This window comes from Ailuropoda melanoleuca, chromosome 5, assembly GCF_002007445.2.
Source record: "Ailuropoda melanoleuca isolate Jingjing chromosome 5, ASM200744v2, whole genome shotgun sequence".
NCBI classification, from domain to species: domain Eukaryota; kingdom Metazoa; phylum Chordata; class Mammalia; order Carnivora; family Ursidae; genus Ailuropoda; species Ailuropoda melanoleuca.
This window is the reverse complement of record NC_048222.1, coordinates 124,191,324-124,206,884: the sequence shown is the minus strand read 5'-3', so window position 1 is coordinate 124,206,884 and position 15,561 is coordinate 124,191,324.

Below are 15,561 nucleotides of genomic sequence, written 5' to 3'. Positions count from 1 at the left end.
TTTTTAATCCAATCTGATCATCTCTGTAGTCTACTGTGTTCACATTTATTATCATTTCTGATATGTTTACTGTTTGTCATTACAGTTCTCCTGTATTTATGTCTACCAGTTTCTTTTGTGCTTGTATCTACATACTTTTTTGCTTTTTTTTCCTTTCCTGCTTCTTCGAAGTTGAATTTCCTTTAATCTCTTTTATGCTTTGTACTGATTTTCTTTGAGAGGATACAGCGATGGTTTATACTGCTTTTTAAATTCTGCATAGTATTTTTTCAAAATTCTTTATTTACATTCAATTTAGTTCATATGTACCGTATTATTAGTTACTGGGGTAAAATTTACTGATTCATCAGTTGCATGTAACACCTAGTGCTCGTGGCATCAAGTGCCTTCCTTAATGCCCATCACCCAGTTACCCCTTCCCCCCACCCACTTTCCATCCAGCAACCCTTTCTTCCCTAGAGTTCAGCATCTCCAATGGTTTGTCTCCCTCTCTATTTTCATCTTATTTTACTTTTCCTTTCCTTCCCCTATGTTCATCTGTTTTGTTTCTTAAATTCCACATATGACTGAAATCATATGGTATTTGTCTTTCTCTGACTGACTTATTTCGCTCAGCTTAATACCTGCTAGTTCCATCCACATCATTGCAAATGACAAGATTTCATTCTTCTGGATGGCTGAGTAATATTCCGTGTGTGTGTGTGTGTGTATACCACATCATCTTTATCCATTCATCTGTCAATAAACATCTGGGCTCTTTGCATAGTTTGGCTCTTGAGGACATTGCTGCTATAAAATACATTCGGGTGCAGGTGCCCCCTTGGATCACTACGTTTGTATCCTTTGGATAAATACCTAGTGGTGCAATGCTGGGTTGTAGGGTAGTTCTATTTTTAACTTTTTAAGGAAACTCCATACTGTTTTCCAGAATGGCTGCACCAGTTTGCATTTCCTTTAACAGTGCAAGAGGGTTCCACTTTCTCCATATTCTCGCCAACATCTGTTGTTTCCTGAGTTGTTCATTTTAGCCATCTGACCAGGATGAGGTGCTATCTCATTGTAGTTTTGATTTGGGTTTCCCTGATGCCGGGTAATATTGAACATTTTTCCATGTGTCTGCTGGTCATTTGCATGTCTTCTTTGCCCATTTCTTGACTGGATTATTTGTTCTTTGGGTGTTCGGCTTGATGAGTTCTTTATAGATTTTGAATACTAGCCCTTTATCTGATAAGACATTTGTAAATATCTTCTGCCATTCTGTAGGTTGCCTTTTAGTTTCGTTGACTTTACTTTGCTGTGCAAAAGCGTTTTATCTTGACAAAGTCCCAATAGTTCATTTTAGCCTTTGATTCTCTTGCTTTTGGAGACACGTCTAGCAGGAAGTTGCTGTGGCTGGGGTGAAAGAGTTGCCTGTGTTCTCAAGGATTTTGATGGGTTCCTGTCTCACGTTTAGGTCTATCATCCATTTTGAGTCTATTTTTGTGTATAGTGTACAGAAATGGTCCAGCTTCATTCTTCTGCATGTGGCTGTCCAATTTTCCCAAAGCCATTTGTTGAAGAGACTGTCTTTTTTCCATTGAATATTTTTTCCTGCTTTGTAGAAGATTAGTTGACCATAGAGTTGAGGGTCCATTTCTGGGCTCTCTCTTCTGTTCCACTGATCTATGTGTCTGTTTTTGTGCCAGTACCATGCTGTCTTGGTGATCACAGCTTTGTAATATAGTTTGAAATCAGGCAATGTGATGCCCCCAGCTTTGCTTTTCTTTTTCAGCATTCCTTTGGCTCTTCGGGGTCTTTTCTGGTTCCATACAAGTTTTAGGATTATTGCTTCTGCTCTGTGAAAAAAGTTGATGGAATTTTGATAGGGATTGCATTGAATATATGGATTGCTGTAGGTATCATAGACCTTTTAACAATATTTGTTCTTCCAATCCACGAGCATGGAATGTTTTTCCATTTCTTTTTGTCTTCCTCAATTTGTTTCATGAGTGTTCTATAGTTTTCTGAGTACAAATCCTTTGCCTCTTTGGTTAGGTTTATTCCTAGGTATCTTATGGTTTTTGGTGCAACTGTAAATGGGATCAACTCCTTAATTTCTCTTTCTTCTGTCCCGTTAGTGTATAGAAATGCAACTGATTTCTGTGCATTGATTTTATATCCTGCCACTCTGCTGAAATCTTGTATGAGTTCTAGCAATTTTGGGGTGAAGTATTTTGGGTTTTCCACATAGAGTATCATGTCATCTGTGAAGAATGAGAGTGACTTCCTCTTTGATGATTCAGATGCCTTTTATTTATTTATTTTTTTTGTTTTCTGATTGCTGAGGCTAGGACTTCTAGTACTATGTTGAACAACAGTGGTGAGAGTGGACATCCCTGTCATGTTCCTGACTTTCTCTTCAGTTTTTCCCCTTTACGAGTGATACTCGCTGTGGGCTTTTCATATATGGCTTTTATGATGTTGAGGTATGTTCACTCTGTCCGTACATGGTGGAGAGTTTTTATCAAGAAAGGATGCTGTACTTTGTCAAATGCTTTTTCTGCATCTATTGAGAGGATCATATGGTCCTTGTCCTCTCTTTTATTAATGTAGTGTATCACATTGATTGATTTGCAGATGTTGAACCACCCTTGCAGCCCAGGAATAAATCCCACTTGGTTGTGGTGAATAATCATTTTAATGTACTGTTGGATCCTATTAGCTAGTATCTTGGTGAGAATTTTTACATCCATGTTCATCAGGGATATTGGTCTATAATTCTTTTTGTTGGGTCTTTGTCTGGTTTTGGAATCAAGGTAATACTGGCCTCATAGAAGCAATTCAGAAGTTTTCCTTCCATTTCTGTTTTTTTTGGAACAGTTTGAGAATAGGTATTAACTCTTCTTTAAATGTTTGGTAGAAATCCCCTGGGAAGCCATCTGGCGCTAGACTTTTGTTTGTTGGGAGATTTTTTATTACTGCTTTAATTTCCTTGCTGGCTATGGGTCTGTTCAAATTTTCTATTTCTTCCTGTTTGAGTTTTGCTTGTCTATATGTTTTTAAGAATTTATCCGTTTATTCCAGATTGCCCCATTTGTTGGCATAATATTCTAATTGTTTGTATTTCTTTGGTGTTGGTTGTGTTTTCTTTCATTCATGATTTGATTTATTTGGGTCCTTTCTCTTTTCTTTTTGGTAAGTCTGGCTAGGGGTATATTGATCTTATTCATTCTTTCAAAGAACCAGCTCCTGGTTTTGTTGGTCTGTTCTACTGGATTTCTTTTTTATTTCTATATCATTGATTTCTGCTCTAATCTTTATTATTTCTTGTTTCCTGCTGGAATTAGGCTTTCTTTGATATTCTTTTTCCAGCTCCTTTTGGTGTAAGGTTAGGTTGTGAATTCGAGATTTTTGTTTCTTGAGGAAGGCCTGTATTGCTATACACTTTCCTCTTAGGACCACCTTTGCTGCATCTCAAAAGTTCTGAACTGTAGTGTTTTCATTTTCATTTGATTCCATGTATTTTTTAAATTAGTCTTTAATTTCCTGGTTGACCCATTCATTCTTTAGTAGGATGTTCTTTAGCCTCCATGTATTTGTGTTCCTTCCAAATTTTATCTCGTGGTTGACTTAAAGTTTTAAAGCATTGTGGTCTAAAAATACTCATTGTATAATCTCAGTCTTTTTGTATTTGTTGAGACCTGATTTGTGATCCACCCAGTATGTGATCTATTCTGGAGAATGTTCCATGTGCACTAGAGAAGAATGTGTATTCTGCTGCGTTAGAATGAAATGCTCTGAATATATTTGTGAAGTCCATCTGGCCCAGTGTGTCATTCAAAGTCCTTGTTTTCTTGTTGATCTTCTGCTTAGAAGATCTGTCCCTTGCTGTGAATGGGGTGTTAAAGTCCCCTACTATTATTCTATTATTATCAATGATTTTCCTTAATTTTGTTGTTATTTGGTTTATATATTTGGCTGCTCCCAAGTTAGGGGCATAAATATTTACAAATGTTAGATCTTCTTGTTGGATAGACTCTTTTATTATGATGTAGTGTCCTTCTTCATCTCTTATTACAGCCTTTGGTTTAAAATCTAATTTTTCTGATACAAGAGTGGATACTCCGGCTTTCTTTTGATGTCCATTGGCATGATAAATTGTTCTCTGACCCCCTCACTTGAAATGTGGAGGCGTCCTTGGGTCTAAAGTGAGTCTCTAATAGGCAGCCTCTAGATGGGTCTTGTTTTGTGTTTTGTTTTTGTTTTTGTTTTTGTTTTTTTACATTCTGATACCCTGTGTCTTTTGATTGGAACTTTCAGTCCATTTACATTCAGAGTAATGATTGAAAGATAGGAATTTAGTGCCATTGTATCACCTGTAAAGTCTCTGTTCCTATAGATTGTCTTTGTTACTTTTGGTCTCTGTTTCTATCTCAAAGAGTCCCCTTTAATATTTCTTGCAGGGTTTGTTTAGTGTTCACAAATTCCTTTAGTTTTCGTTTGTCCTGGAAATTCTCTCTCCTATTCTGAATGACAACCTTGCTGGATAAAGTATTCTTGGCTGCATATTTTTCCCATTTAGCATGTTGAATATGTCATGCCAGTCCTTTCTGACCTGCCATGTCTCTGTGGACAGGTCTGCTGCCAGCCTGATGTGTCTTTGTCTATCCTTGTAGGTTAAGGACCTCTTGTCCTGGGCTGAATTTTCTGCAGAATTTTCTCTATCTTTGAAATTTGCAAGCTTCACTATTATATGTTGAGGTGTTTGCCTATTTCTATTCATTTTCAGGGGGGTTCTCTGTGCCTCCTGTACTTGAATGCCTGTTTCCTTCCCCAGATTAGGAAATTCTCAGCTATAACGTGTTCAAATAAATCTTCTGCCTCTCTCTTTTCCCCTCATATTCTGGGACCCTTATCATCTGGATATTATTTCATTTTATGGAATTGCTGAGTTCCCTAAGTCTCCCTTCATGATCAGTAGGTTTCTTTCTCTCTCTTTTCAGCTTCTTTATTTTGCATCATGTTGACTTCTGTATGACTATCTCGCTCTTCTGCCTTGTTCATCCTCATTTTTAAAGCCTCCATTTGGGACTGCATCTCATTAACAGCATTTTTAATTTCAGCCAGACTAGATCTTAGTTCTTTTATCTCTTCAGTAAGGATCCTTTAGTGTCTTCTATGATTTTTTCAAGCTAGCTAGTATCTTTATAATTATTGTTTTAAATTCTATTTGGCATCTTACTTGCATCTATTAATCAAGTCCCTGGCACTGAGTACTATCTCCTTTCTTTTGGGGTGAATTTCTCTGTCTCATCATTTTGTCCAGAAAAGAAACAATGAAAGAAAAAGAAAAACAACAACAAAACAATAACAACAACAACAACAAAAACTTCAGGAAGTGTTTCTGGTATATGCTGTACGCTCCACTATTGTGTTTTGGCTGCTCTTTCCCACTGGTCCTTCCTCTATAGAGTTCCTCCTTGCTTGTACTGGAGAGTGTTTGGACCTTTACGTAAGTATGCTTTGATTTGTTTGTCAAGATAAGCCTTTAAAGGAAAAAGGAGACGAAAAAAGAAAAACAAAAAAACAAAAATCTGATTCAAGATGAGAAAAGGAAAAGTAATAAAAATGTGAATTTTTTGTGAACAAAAAATTATAAGCCTGACTTTAAAAAAAAAAAAAAAAGAAGGAAAAAGAGTAGGGAAGGAAGAAAAGGGGGGGGGCAGAAAGAAGAAGCCTGATCTGAAAAATAAGAGTAGGAGACAAATGAATAAAAAATTATAAACCTGAATACAAGTAAAAAGAGAATGAGAAAAGAAAAAAAATATATATATATACATATATATGTATATATAAAAAAAAAAAAAAACTGTCAAATAAATAAATAAANTTTCTCGCTGGCTGTCTCTATCTCTGTCAAATAAATAAATAAAAATCTTTAAAAAATAAAAATAAAAAAGCAACGCTGGTCCTATATCCACGGTTAGCTGATATTCTGGAGGATTCTTTAATCAGACTTGGTAGATGCAGGGGCCTGTGTTGGTCTCCTGAGGGAGCTGGGCTGGCTTGCAAGCTGACTTGCCATTGTAAAAGATATCCCTGGCAGGGGCAGGGGCGTGGGGTTTAATCCAGGGGACACAAGTGACCACTGGAGGTGCTGTGTTTCTCTCTGAAGTCCAACTGTTCTGGGGTGAGGGGAGGGAGGGGTGGTGGAGGAGTAAGAATAGGGCATCACCCGGCCCTCTTGTCCCCCAGGAGGGGAACTCACAGCCACTATTTTTCAAAAGGTCCAGAAAAGTGAACAGTCTCCTGTGTGCCAGGCTTTTGTCACTTCCCTGTCCTTAACCTGTCTGTGCCCCAGGCCGTCGGCACACCCAAAGCCACAGATCTCTTGTATTTTATCTCTGGTTCGTGACTGGCATCCAAAACTCCCAAGTTTTAGAAGCCTGGGATGATGCGGGCCCATTCCCGTCCCTCAGAGGAGAGGCTCGGGGCGTCCCAGCACCATCCCGTCCCCCAAAAGCAGTTGCACAGTGTGCACGCAGAGACTACAGTTTACTGTAACACTCTTCGAAAAGCTGGCACCAGATCATCACCCGTCTTCACACAGCTCAGTCCCCTGCTCCCTTCTGGCCCAGAAAAGTCGTCACAGAGGCTCGAATCTCTTGTGGCAGACAGCGAAAATTGGCAGCCAGGTTATCTGCAATCTGCTCCTGCCTGCTTTCTCCTCAGTTCTGCCTCAGAAAAGCCTCCGCTCTGTGCACACTCACAGGTGTGGCCTATTGGGGCTCACAGCAAAAAGTGAGGCGGTTTTCCGCCCTGCGCACACACCTCTGTCCCTGCTGACTCAACGGCTCCCGCCCGGCCTTCTGTCCTTGGAGAGGCACAGCACGCTCTTGCAAACGCACAGCACGCTCTTGCAAACGCGCTCCGTAATGGCAGTGAGCTCTCCCCGCGCAACGCCCGGGATCTCCTCACCGCGGCTCATTGTGCCATCCCAACCTCCTGCACTCTCTCCCATTTTCTCCCGTTCCCCGATTTTGCTCCAGGAAAGGGGCTCGCTCCCTTTGTAGCTGCTCGGCTTTCCTCTCCCCCAAATCACAGCTCTGCACCTCGAATCTGTCAGGTTCTTTCCCTCCCACTGTGCAGACTGTTTTCGTAATCCTCAGATTGTTTTCCTAGTTGTTCAAAATAGTTGGACGTTGATCTAGCTGTGTTCCAAGGACGAGGCAAATTCAGGGTCCCCCTACTACTCCACCATCTTAATTCTGCCCCTAGTATTTCTTTATCTCATGAAAGGTTGTGGATAAAGGTTGTACACAAAAATGATTATCACAAGTTTAGCTAACAGTAATCACTTCACATAGTTACACATTTTTTTTCTTGTGATGAGAACTTGGGGTGTGTGTGGGAGTATTTATTTAGAAACATTTTTTTGAGTAGAGTTGACGCACAGTGTTACATTTGTTTCAGGCGTACAATGGTAGTGATTCTACTCTACACGTTATGCTATGCTCACCGCAAGTGAAGCTAATTGTGATGAGAACTTATACGATCTCGCTTAGCAACCTTCGAACATACAGTGTTGTTGACTGTAGTCACCATGCTGTATATTATATTTCCAGGACTTATTTATCTTATAACCGGAAGTTTTTACCCTTTGACCACCTTCACCCATACTCCATCTTCAACCCCCTCCCCCCTCCCACCCAGTCATCCCCTGCCTCTGGTAACCACCAATCTGTACTGTTTCTATGAGTTCACTTTTTTCAATTCCATATATAAGTGAAATCATGCAGTATTTGTCTTTCTCTCTCTGACTTACTTCGCTTAGCATTTTAATCGTTTAATATACTCCCACCTCTACCAGTACGTTTTCTGCCATTTATTTGTTAAAGAACCTGTCGTTTGTTCTGCAGCCTTTCTTAAGTTCTAGAATCAACTGCATCCCAATGGTACCATTTACAATGGAGCTTCTGAATTTTCCAAAAGATCTAGAAACATGATTAAAGTTTCACTGGGGTGGGGGTTCGATGAAGAGAGAAAGGGACATGAATAGTTCTTAGCTGGCACTGTTTTTACTACTAGGAACGTATAATAACTTGTCTCTTTTTGAGATACTAAGATTGACTAGTAGATTCAGGATCTGTCAGTGTGATCTATGCATTATAAAGTTCTCTATGAGTTTTCCACTTTTAATGATGATTATTACCTAGATTCATGGTTTTATTAGGAATTACAAAATGGTGACGTTTCTAATTCTGTCATTCCTTTTGAATTTTCTGTCATTGATTATCAGGTTAACCAGAAACAGAGAAGATACAGAAAAGGCTGGCTTAATGCTTCATTTTTTCCTTTATTTACTAGTTCTCAAAATAAAAAAAAGTTTGTGCTCTAGACACCACCAAAGGTAACTAATAAAGTGTGTGTTTTTGGTATATTTGTGAACTAATAGGTATTTTTTAAATAATTTTTTATTGTGACAAAACAGCATTTCTTATAGTTTCTGCTTTATAAAAGTTATTGATGTCTTCTTGATTGCACAAATATTAATAACATTTTCTTTGTGATTGTAACACTGAGCATAATAAAGTATCCTTTGGTGCCTTTTTATTCTTTTTTACTTGAATTCCACCTCGTGAGATCAAGATGTTGACCCCTGCTTTCTTTTAATTTGCTTGTCCTGGAACATCTGTACTTAGCATTTTATTTCTAACCTCTCTGTGTCTGTTTGAGGAATGTCTCTTGTACATAACTTAGTGTTGAATTTGTTAGCAAAAAAGGTGAAAATCCTTTTTCTTGTAAAAGATGAGTTTATCCTATTTGCATTCATTCATTCATTTGACAGAGAGAGAGAGCTTAAGCAGGGGGAGCAGCAGGTAGAGGTAGAGGGAGGGGCAGACTCCCCGCTGAGCAGGACCCTGGGATCATGACCTGAGTTGAAGGTAGATGCTTAACCAACTGAGCCACCCAGGCACCCCACCTATTTGCATTTATCGATATGACTGATTTGTTTGCTGTTCTGTCATGTTTTATATATATTTTTATATGTCTTCTATATATGTGTATAATTTTTCATTTTGGGGTCTCTCTTTTTTTATAAGATCTTATTTATTCATTTGAGAGAGAGAGACAAAGATAGTGAGAGAAAGCATGAGTGGGGAGGAGAGGGAGAAGCAGGCTCCCCCCTGAGCAGGGATCCCAATGTGGGGCTCCATTCCAGGACCCTGGGATCATGACCTGAGCCGAAGGCAGACAGTTAACAACTGAGCCACCCAGGAGCCCCTTGGGGTCTCTTTTATAAGCTCTTTCATTGTTGTATGTCTTGTATTTAGGGAACTTGCCTTCTTATTCTACTGGTTACTTCTATTGCTACCTCTTCTTAATATCCTTCATTTCCTCAATTTTATATGCTGCTGCCTATATTAGTTCTCTAACATGAGCAATATTGAAATTATCTCATAAATTTTTCCCTATCCCTTTCCCTCTAACATTAAACGTAATATCCTTTCATTTCCAATAAATAACCTATACAGCTAACAGCAAGCTTATTCCAATCTCTCTATTCTTCCCCACTTTTTGGATAACTTTACTATATCTACATCATGAGAGCCTATAACCATTATGTAAATCCTGTCACCCGTATTTCTATCATTTAGTGTTAGTTCTAGAGGTAATATATACAATGCTCACCACCAGTCCTTAGGCTGAATTGTCTCTTGTCATCTTGGTTGTTCGACATTTGTTCACAGCTCATGAAAACAGTATTCCCTGCGTTCTTCATGATAAGTTTATGGACTTTATACTTGAAGGTCAGCTTGACTGAATATAAAATATGTGACTCACACTGCCTTTTTAAAAGTATCTTAGATATGTTAATCCACTGACTTCTGGCATAAATTATCATCACAAAGTCTGACTGCAATATGATTTTCTTTTCTTTCTACTGTGACTTAGCCATTTTGACTTGTACCTACTTTTGTTTTCTTTTCAAGTATTTTATTATTTATTTGAGAGAGCAAAGAGCACAAGCAGAGAGTGGGGGAGAGGCGCAAAGGGAGAGGGGGAAGCAGACCCCCTGCTGAGCAGGGAGTCCAATGCAGAGCTTGATTCTAGGACCCTGAGATCATGACCTGAGCTAAAGGCAGATGCTTAACTGACTGAGCCACCCAGGCACCCCAACTTTTCTTTAATCCAGAATTTTTAAAATTTATTTTATTTTATTTAAATTCAATTAATTAATATATAGTGTATTATTAGTTTCAGAGGTAGAGTTCAGTGATTCATCAATTGTATATAATATCCAGTGCTCATTATATCATGTGCCCTCCTTAATGGCCATCACCAGTTACCCATCCCTCCATCCCCCTCTCCTCCAACAACCCTCAGTTAAAAAAGCTTTTGCACAGCAAAGGAAACAGTCCACAAAAACAAAAGACAATGACAGAATTGCAGAAGATATTTGCAAATGTTTTATCAGATAAAGGGCTAGTATCCAAAATCTATAAAGAACTTATCAAACTCAACACCCAAAGGACAAATAATCCAGTCAAGAAATGGGCAGAAGACATGAACAGACATTTCTCCAAAGACATACAAATGGCCAACAGGCAAATGAAAAAATGCTCAACATCACTCAGCATCAGGGAAATACAAATCAAAACCATAATGAGATACCACCTCACACCAGTCAGAATGGCTAAAATTAACAAGTCAGGAAATGACAGATGTTGGCAAGGATGTGGAGAAAGGGGAACCCTCGTACACTGTTGGTGCGAATGCAAGCTGGTGCAGCAACACTGGAAAACAGTATGGAGGTTCCTCAAAAAGTTGAAAATAGAGCTACCCTACAATCCAGCAATTGCACTACCAGGTGTTTACCCCAAAGATATAAATGTAGTGATCTGAAGGGGCACCTGCACCCCAATGTTTATAGCAGCAATGTCCACAGTAGCCAACCTATGGAAAGAACCCAGATGTCCATGGACAGATGAATGGATAAAGACGATATGGTGTATATATATATATAATGGAATACTACTCAGCCATCAAAAAAAGAAATCCTGCCATTTGCAACAATGTGGATGGAACTAGATGGTATTATGCTAAGTGAAATAATCCAATATTTTTAATGGAATATGTGATAGTAGATCATTCTGAGTCAATTTTTCAGGTACTTGGTATGCTCTTTTCATATGTATGTTTGAGTTTTATTTTAGCAAATTTTTCTTGTATAATAGTTCATAGAATTTGTTCTCTTTTGGTTATCTTCAAAGACTTCTGCTATATATGTTATCTGTGCTTAGTTTTTATATCCATCACTGTCTCCAGAATAATTTTAATCTCTCTTTCTGTTATTTTAATTTTCCTTTGTCTTTTATTTCCCTTATGAAGTTATCTGTGGTGTCTTATTTACTCTTGTGTTCCTTCTAATTTGGTCTTCATGTTGAGATTATTTTTTAAATTTCTTATTCTTTCCTGAGCTTTGCCAGCAATATTTTCATTTCTTCTTCTCTTATTTCTCAATTTCCCTGAGGAATTGTCTCATTTCTAATTATGATTTATGTCATTTTTTTCAAGTTTCCATTATTTCATAATTTCTTTCTGCTCATTTTATAATATTTAGTTTTTCTGTGTTTTATGGGTCAATCTATCTGGCATGCCTTTGTTGTCTATAAGAATGTCATTTAATTCATCTGTACTATTTTCTTGTTCCTCCTCAGTATTTATTCCAGTAAATGGCACTTGTATTTCAAGCTGTTCATGTCAGAATCCTGGAAGTCATTCTTAATTTTTTTTTTAAGATTGTATTTATTTATTTGACAGAGAGGGAGACAGCCAGCGAGAGAGAGAACACAAGCAGGAGGAGTGGGAGAGGAAGAAGCAGGCTCCCAGAGGAGCAGGGAGCCTGATGCGGGGCTGGATCCCAGGACCCTGGGATCACGCCCTGAGCTGAAGGCAGACCCTTGACTGAGCCACCCAGGTGCCCCTCATTCTTAATGTTTTTTTTAAGATTTTATTTATTTATTATTTGAGAGAGAGAGAGAGAGAGAAATTGCGAGAACAAGTGGGAGGAGCAGATGTGGACTCAATCCCGGGACCCTGGGATCACATGCTTAACTGCCTGAGCCACCCAGGCGCCCCCTGGAAGTCATTCTTAACACCTTCTTTTACCTTACCTAATCAACTGATCCTGTCAACTCTACTTCTGAAATATATTTTCCGTGCTATGCTTTCAATTCGCAGTCCACTGCTGATTACCTGATCCAAGTCACCGGCATTACTCATCTGAACAACTGCAGTAACCTGCTTGTCTCGAAACATCTACTCTTCCCTCCTGTATCAGTCAGGGTTTCTAGCTGCAAACATTAGAATCTGATCTAGTTAGGTTAAGCAGAGAATATATTTATTAAAGGGTATTCGTACAGAGAACCTCTAGGAGGGACAGAGATTCAAGCTTTGCAGTTGGGACCAATGCTTGAATCACTGAAGGTAGGAGCTGCTCCAGAAAAGACCCCCTGCCACCCCTGCTCAGCACCGATCCCACAGCCATGCTGATGAAGCTAGGGAACTAGGTTCCAGAAGCTCTGCCAGCGCTTTCTCCAAAATTTAACCACTGACCTTGCTCCTTCACCAAAGTCAATTTTTCTCGTGTTGCCCACTTCCTTTTTGCTCAATTCCTTATGAAATCTCACATGAGCCAGAAACACATGTTCATGCCTTAGCTGCAAGGGTAGTTGAGAGTTTTGGCCCCTAGGAGGAGAGGCTCAGTGTGAGAAATTCTCTAACTGTAGAAGAGTTGTCAGGAAGCGAAGAGTGGCCACAAACATGATAAATGTCCTCTACATCCCATTCCAGTGCATTCTACAATACATGTCAGATGGTTCTAAAATACAAAGCTAATTGTTAAGTTTAAATTAATTGTGGAAATTTAAAAACTCAGAAGTACACATGTAAGTGTATAAGGACCCTCCATGTATCTCCCGCCTAATTTCAACAAATATTTTGCCAATCTTGTTTCATCTATTCTGATGCTCTATCCCCATTAGCGTATTTTGAAGCAAGTCCCAGACATCATGTAATTTCTATCAAATTCTTCAGTATCTATCTTTAACAAATAAGAACCTTTTACAGCATAACCATAGTACTATCACATATCTCAGAATTAGCAATAATTCCTTAATATCATCTAATATTGGGTCTAGTTTAGAATTTCTCCATTTGCCTCAAATGTACCCATTTACATTTGTTTTATTTGAAACAGGATCCAAAAAAGAATCTCTTAACTTTCTTTTCATCTCTGACTTTTGATCTCTGTTTTTATTTTTTTTTCATGCCTTTTTTTTTGTTTTTAAAGAAACTGGATCTATGGGGGTCCTGGGTGGCACAGTCGTTAAGCGTCTGCCTTCGGCTCAGGGCGTGATCCTGGCGTTCTGGGATCGAGCCCCACATCAGGCTCCTCTGATGGGAGCCTGCTTCTTTCTCTCCCACTCCCCCCTGCTTGTGTTCCCTCTCTCGCTGGCTGTCTCTCTCTGTCAAATAAATAAATAAAATATTAAAAAAAAAATAAAGAAACTGGATCTATAGAATATATTGCCTTCTGGGTTTAGGTGATTACTACGTAGAGATAACATTTAATTTGCTTATTCTCTGTATTTCCTGTAAACTTATAGCTTATACCTATAAGCTTGATTAGATTCTGGTTTTATTTTTTATTTTTGGCAGGAACACTTTAATAAGTGGTGCTGTGTACTTCCTGCTGCATCAAACAATGAGACACATAATGCTCACCCACTTTCAATGATGTTAAAAATAATCAGTGGGTTCAGGTGTTGTCAGCCTCATTCATCCTTTAGAAAGTTCCTCATTAAATCTTTCACCTAGTTGTTTTGGACTCATTGATGATTATTTCCCATATCTATTATTTCACTAGAGGTTGATAAATGGAGATTTTTCTATTACTCACTTTGTATTTGTTAACTTGGANATGATTATTTCCCATATCTATTATTTCACTAGAGGTTGATAAATGGAGATTTTTCTATTACTCACTTTGTATTTGTTAACTTGGATTTTTTTTTTTAAGATTTATTTATTAGAGAGAGTGTGTGCGTGAGTGGGGGGAGGGCTAGAGGGAGACGGAGAGAGAATCCTCAAGCAGACTCCCTGCGGAGCCTGTCACGGGGCTTATCCCATGATGCTGAGATCGTGACCTGAGCCAAAATCAAGAGTTGGACATTCAACAAACTGTACCACCCAGGCACCCCTCATTTGGATTTGTCTACAGAAAATACCTTTCCCTCATCCATATTTGATTACCCTTAAGTTTAAGCAAAAGGCAGAAAAGATGCTTGAGTCTATTTTCTGGTTTTCAGAATTAAGAGCTAAAGCCCTAGCAACCTCCAAAGGTGACCAATGGGTTTATTTTTTTTTTTAATATTTTATTTGTTTGAGAGTGTGTGTGCACGGGCAAGTGGGGGCAGGGGGCAGAGGGAGAGGGAGAGAATCTCAAGCAGACTGTTTGCTGAGCACAGAGCCCAATGCAGGACTTGATCCCACAACCCTGAGATCATGACCTGAGCTGAAAACCAAGAGTTGGTCGCTCAGTCAACTGAGCCATCCAGGAATACCGTTCTTATTTTTAATATCATTTTGAATTCATAGATTTTCACATATTTATTGTGTTTAAATCAGCTATGGATATTCTTTTCAATGCTTTAATTGCCCCATTTTGGGCCAGTAGTACTCCCGTGTCCTTTTGGCAAGACTTTTGTAGTCTTTGCTAACTCTCTTGTTTTCTGGCACAAGCTATCTTAGGTTCACTTTCCCCCACACCTGAAATCAGCCATTTCTACAAGGAGCACAAATTTCTTTTTAGAGGCCATGTTACCTTAAATGCCTTCCCATTTCTCTTAAAAGTCCAAAATACCTAATGTGATATACTACCATGTTTCCTAACATTGGTATATTACAAATAGGTTATGTCTGTAAGTGAAAAATTGATCTCTTCAGAGCTCCGAGTTGATTGGTAGGGCCTATGTTGTCTGAAGAAACTTGGTACAAGCAACTTCATGTACTTTCCACAATGGTGCATACAATATTTTCTATGATTGCAATGATGCGCGAACAGTTGGGAGGTGTAGGCATAGTGGATAAACATATATATTTGCCAGCTCAACAGACCTTTCTTTGGTGGAAACTCCTCTTCTCCACCAGCTTTAAATCTGTTTAGTCCGTGTAATTAAGATGAGCCTGACAGGGTTCTTCCCCTCCTGTCTCTTCCACATACAGACGATTGCATTCCCAGAATGGAAGCATGATCCACGCCTGGTTTAGTAGAGGATTCCCCTCCCTGCCCATCTGGTCAGTTCTCGGATGGGTATGCAAGTTAAAGTTGGCTACTTGGAGCCTTTTCTGATACTTCTGCCTGAGCCATTTTTCCCTGGAATTGTGAGTTACAAAAATGTTGTAAGCTTAGGGCTGCCAGTGCCCATCTTGTCACAGAATGGAGAGTACGTGAAAATAAAGTCAAGCATGTAGAACTAAAAGAAAAAGAGAGTCCAAATGAGATTCATTGGACTC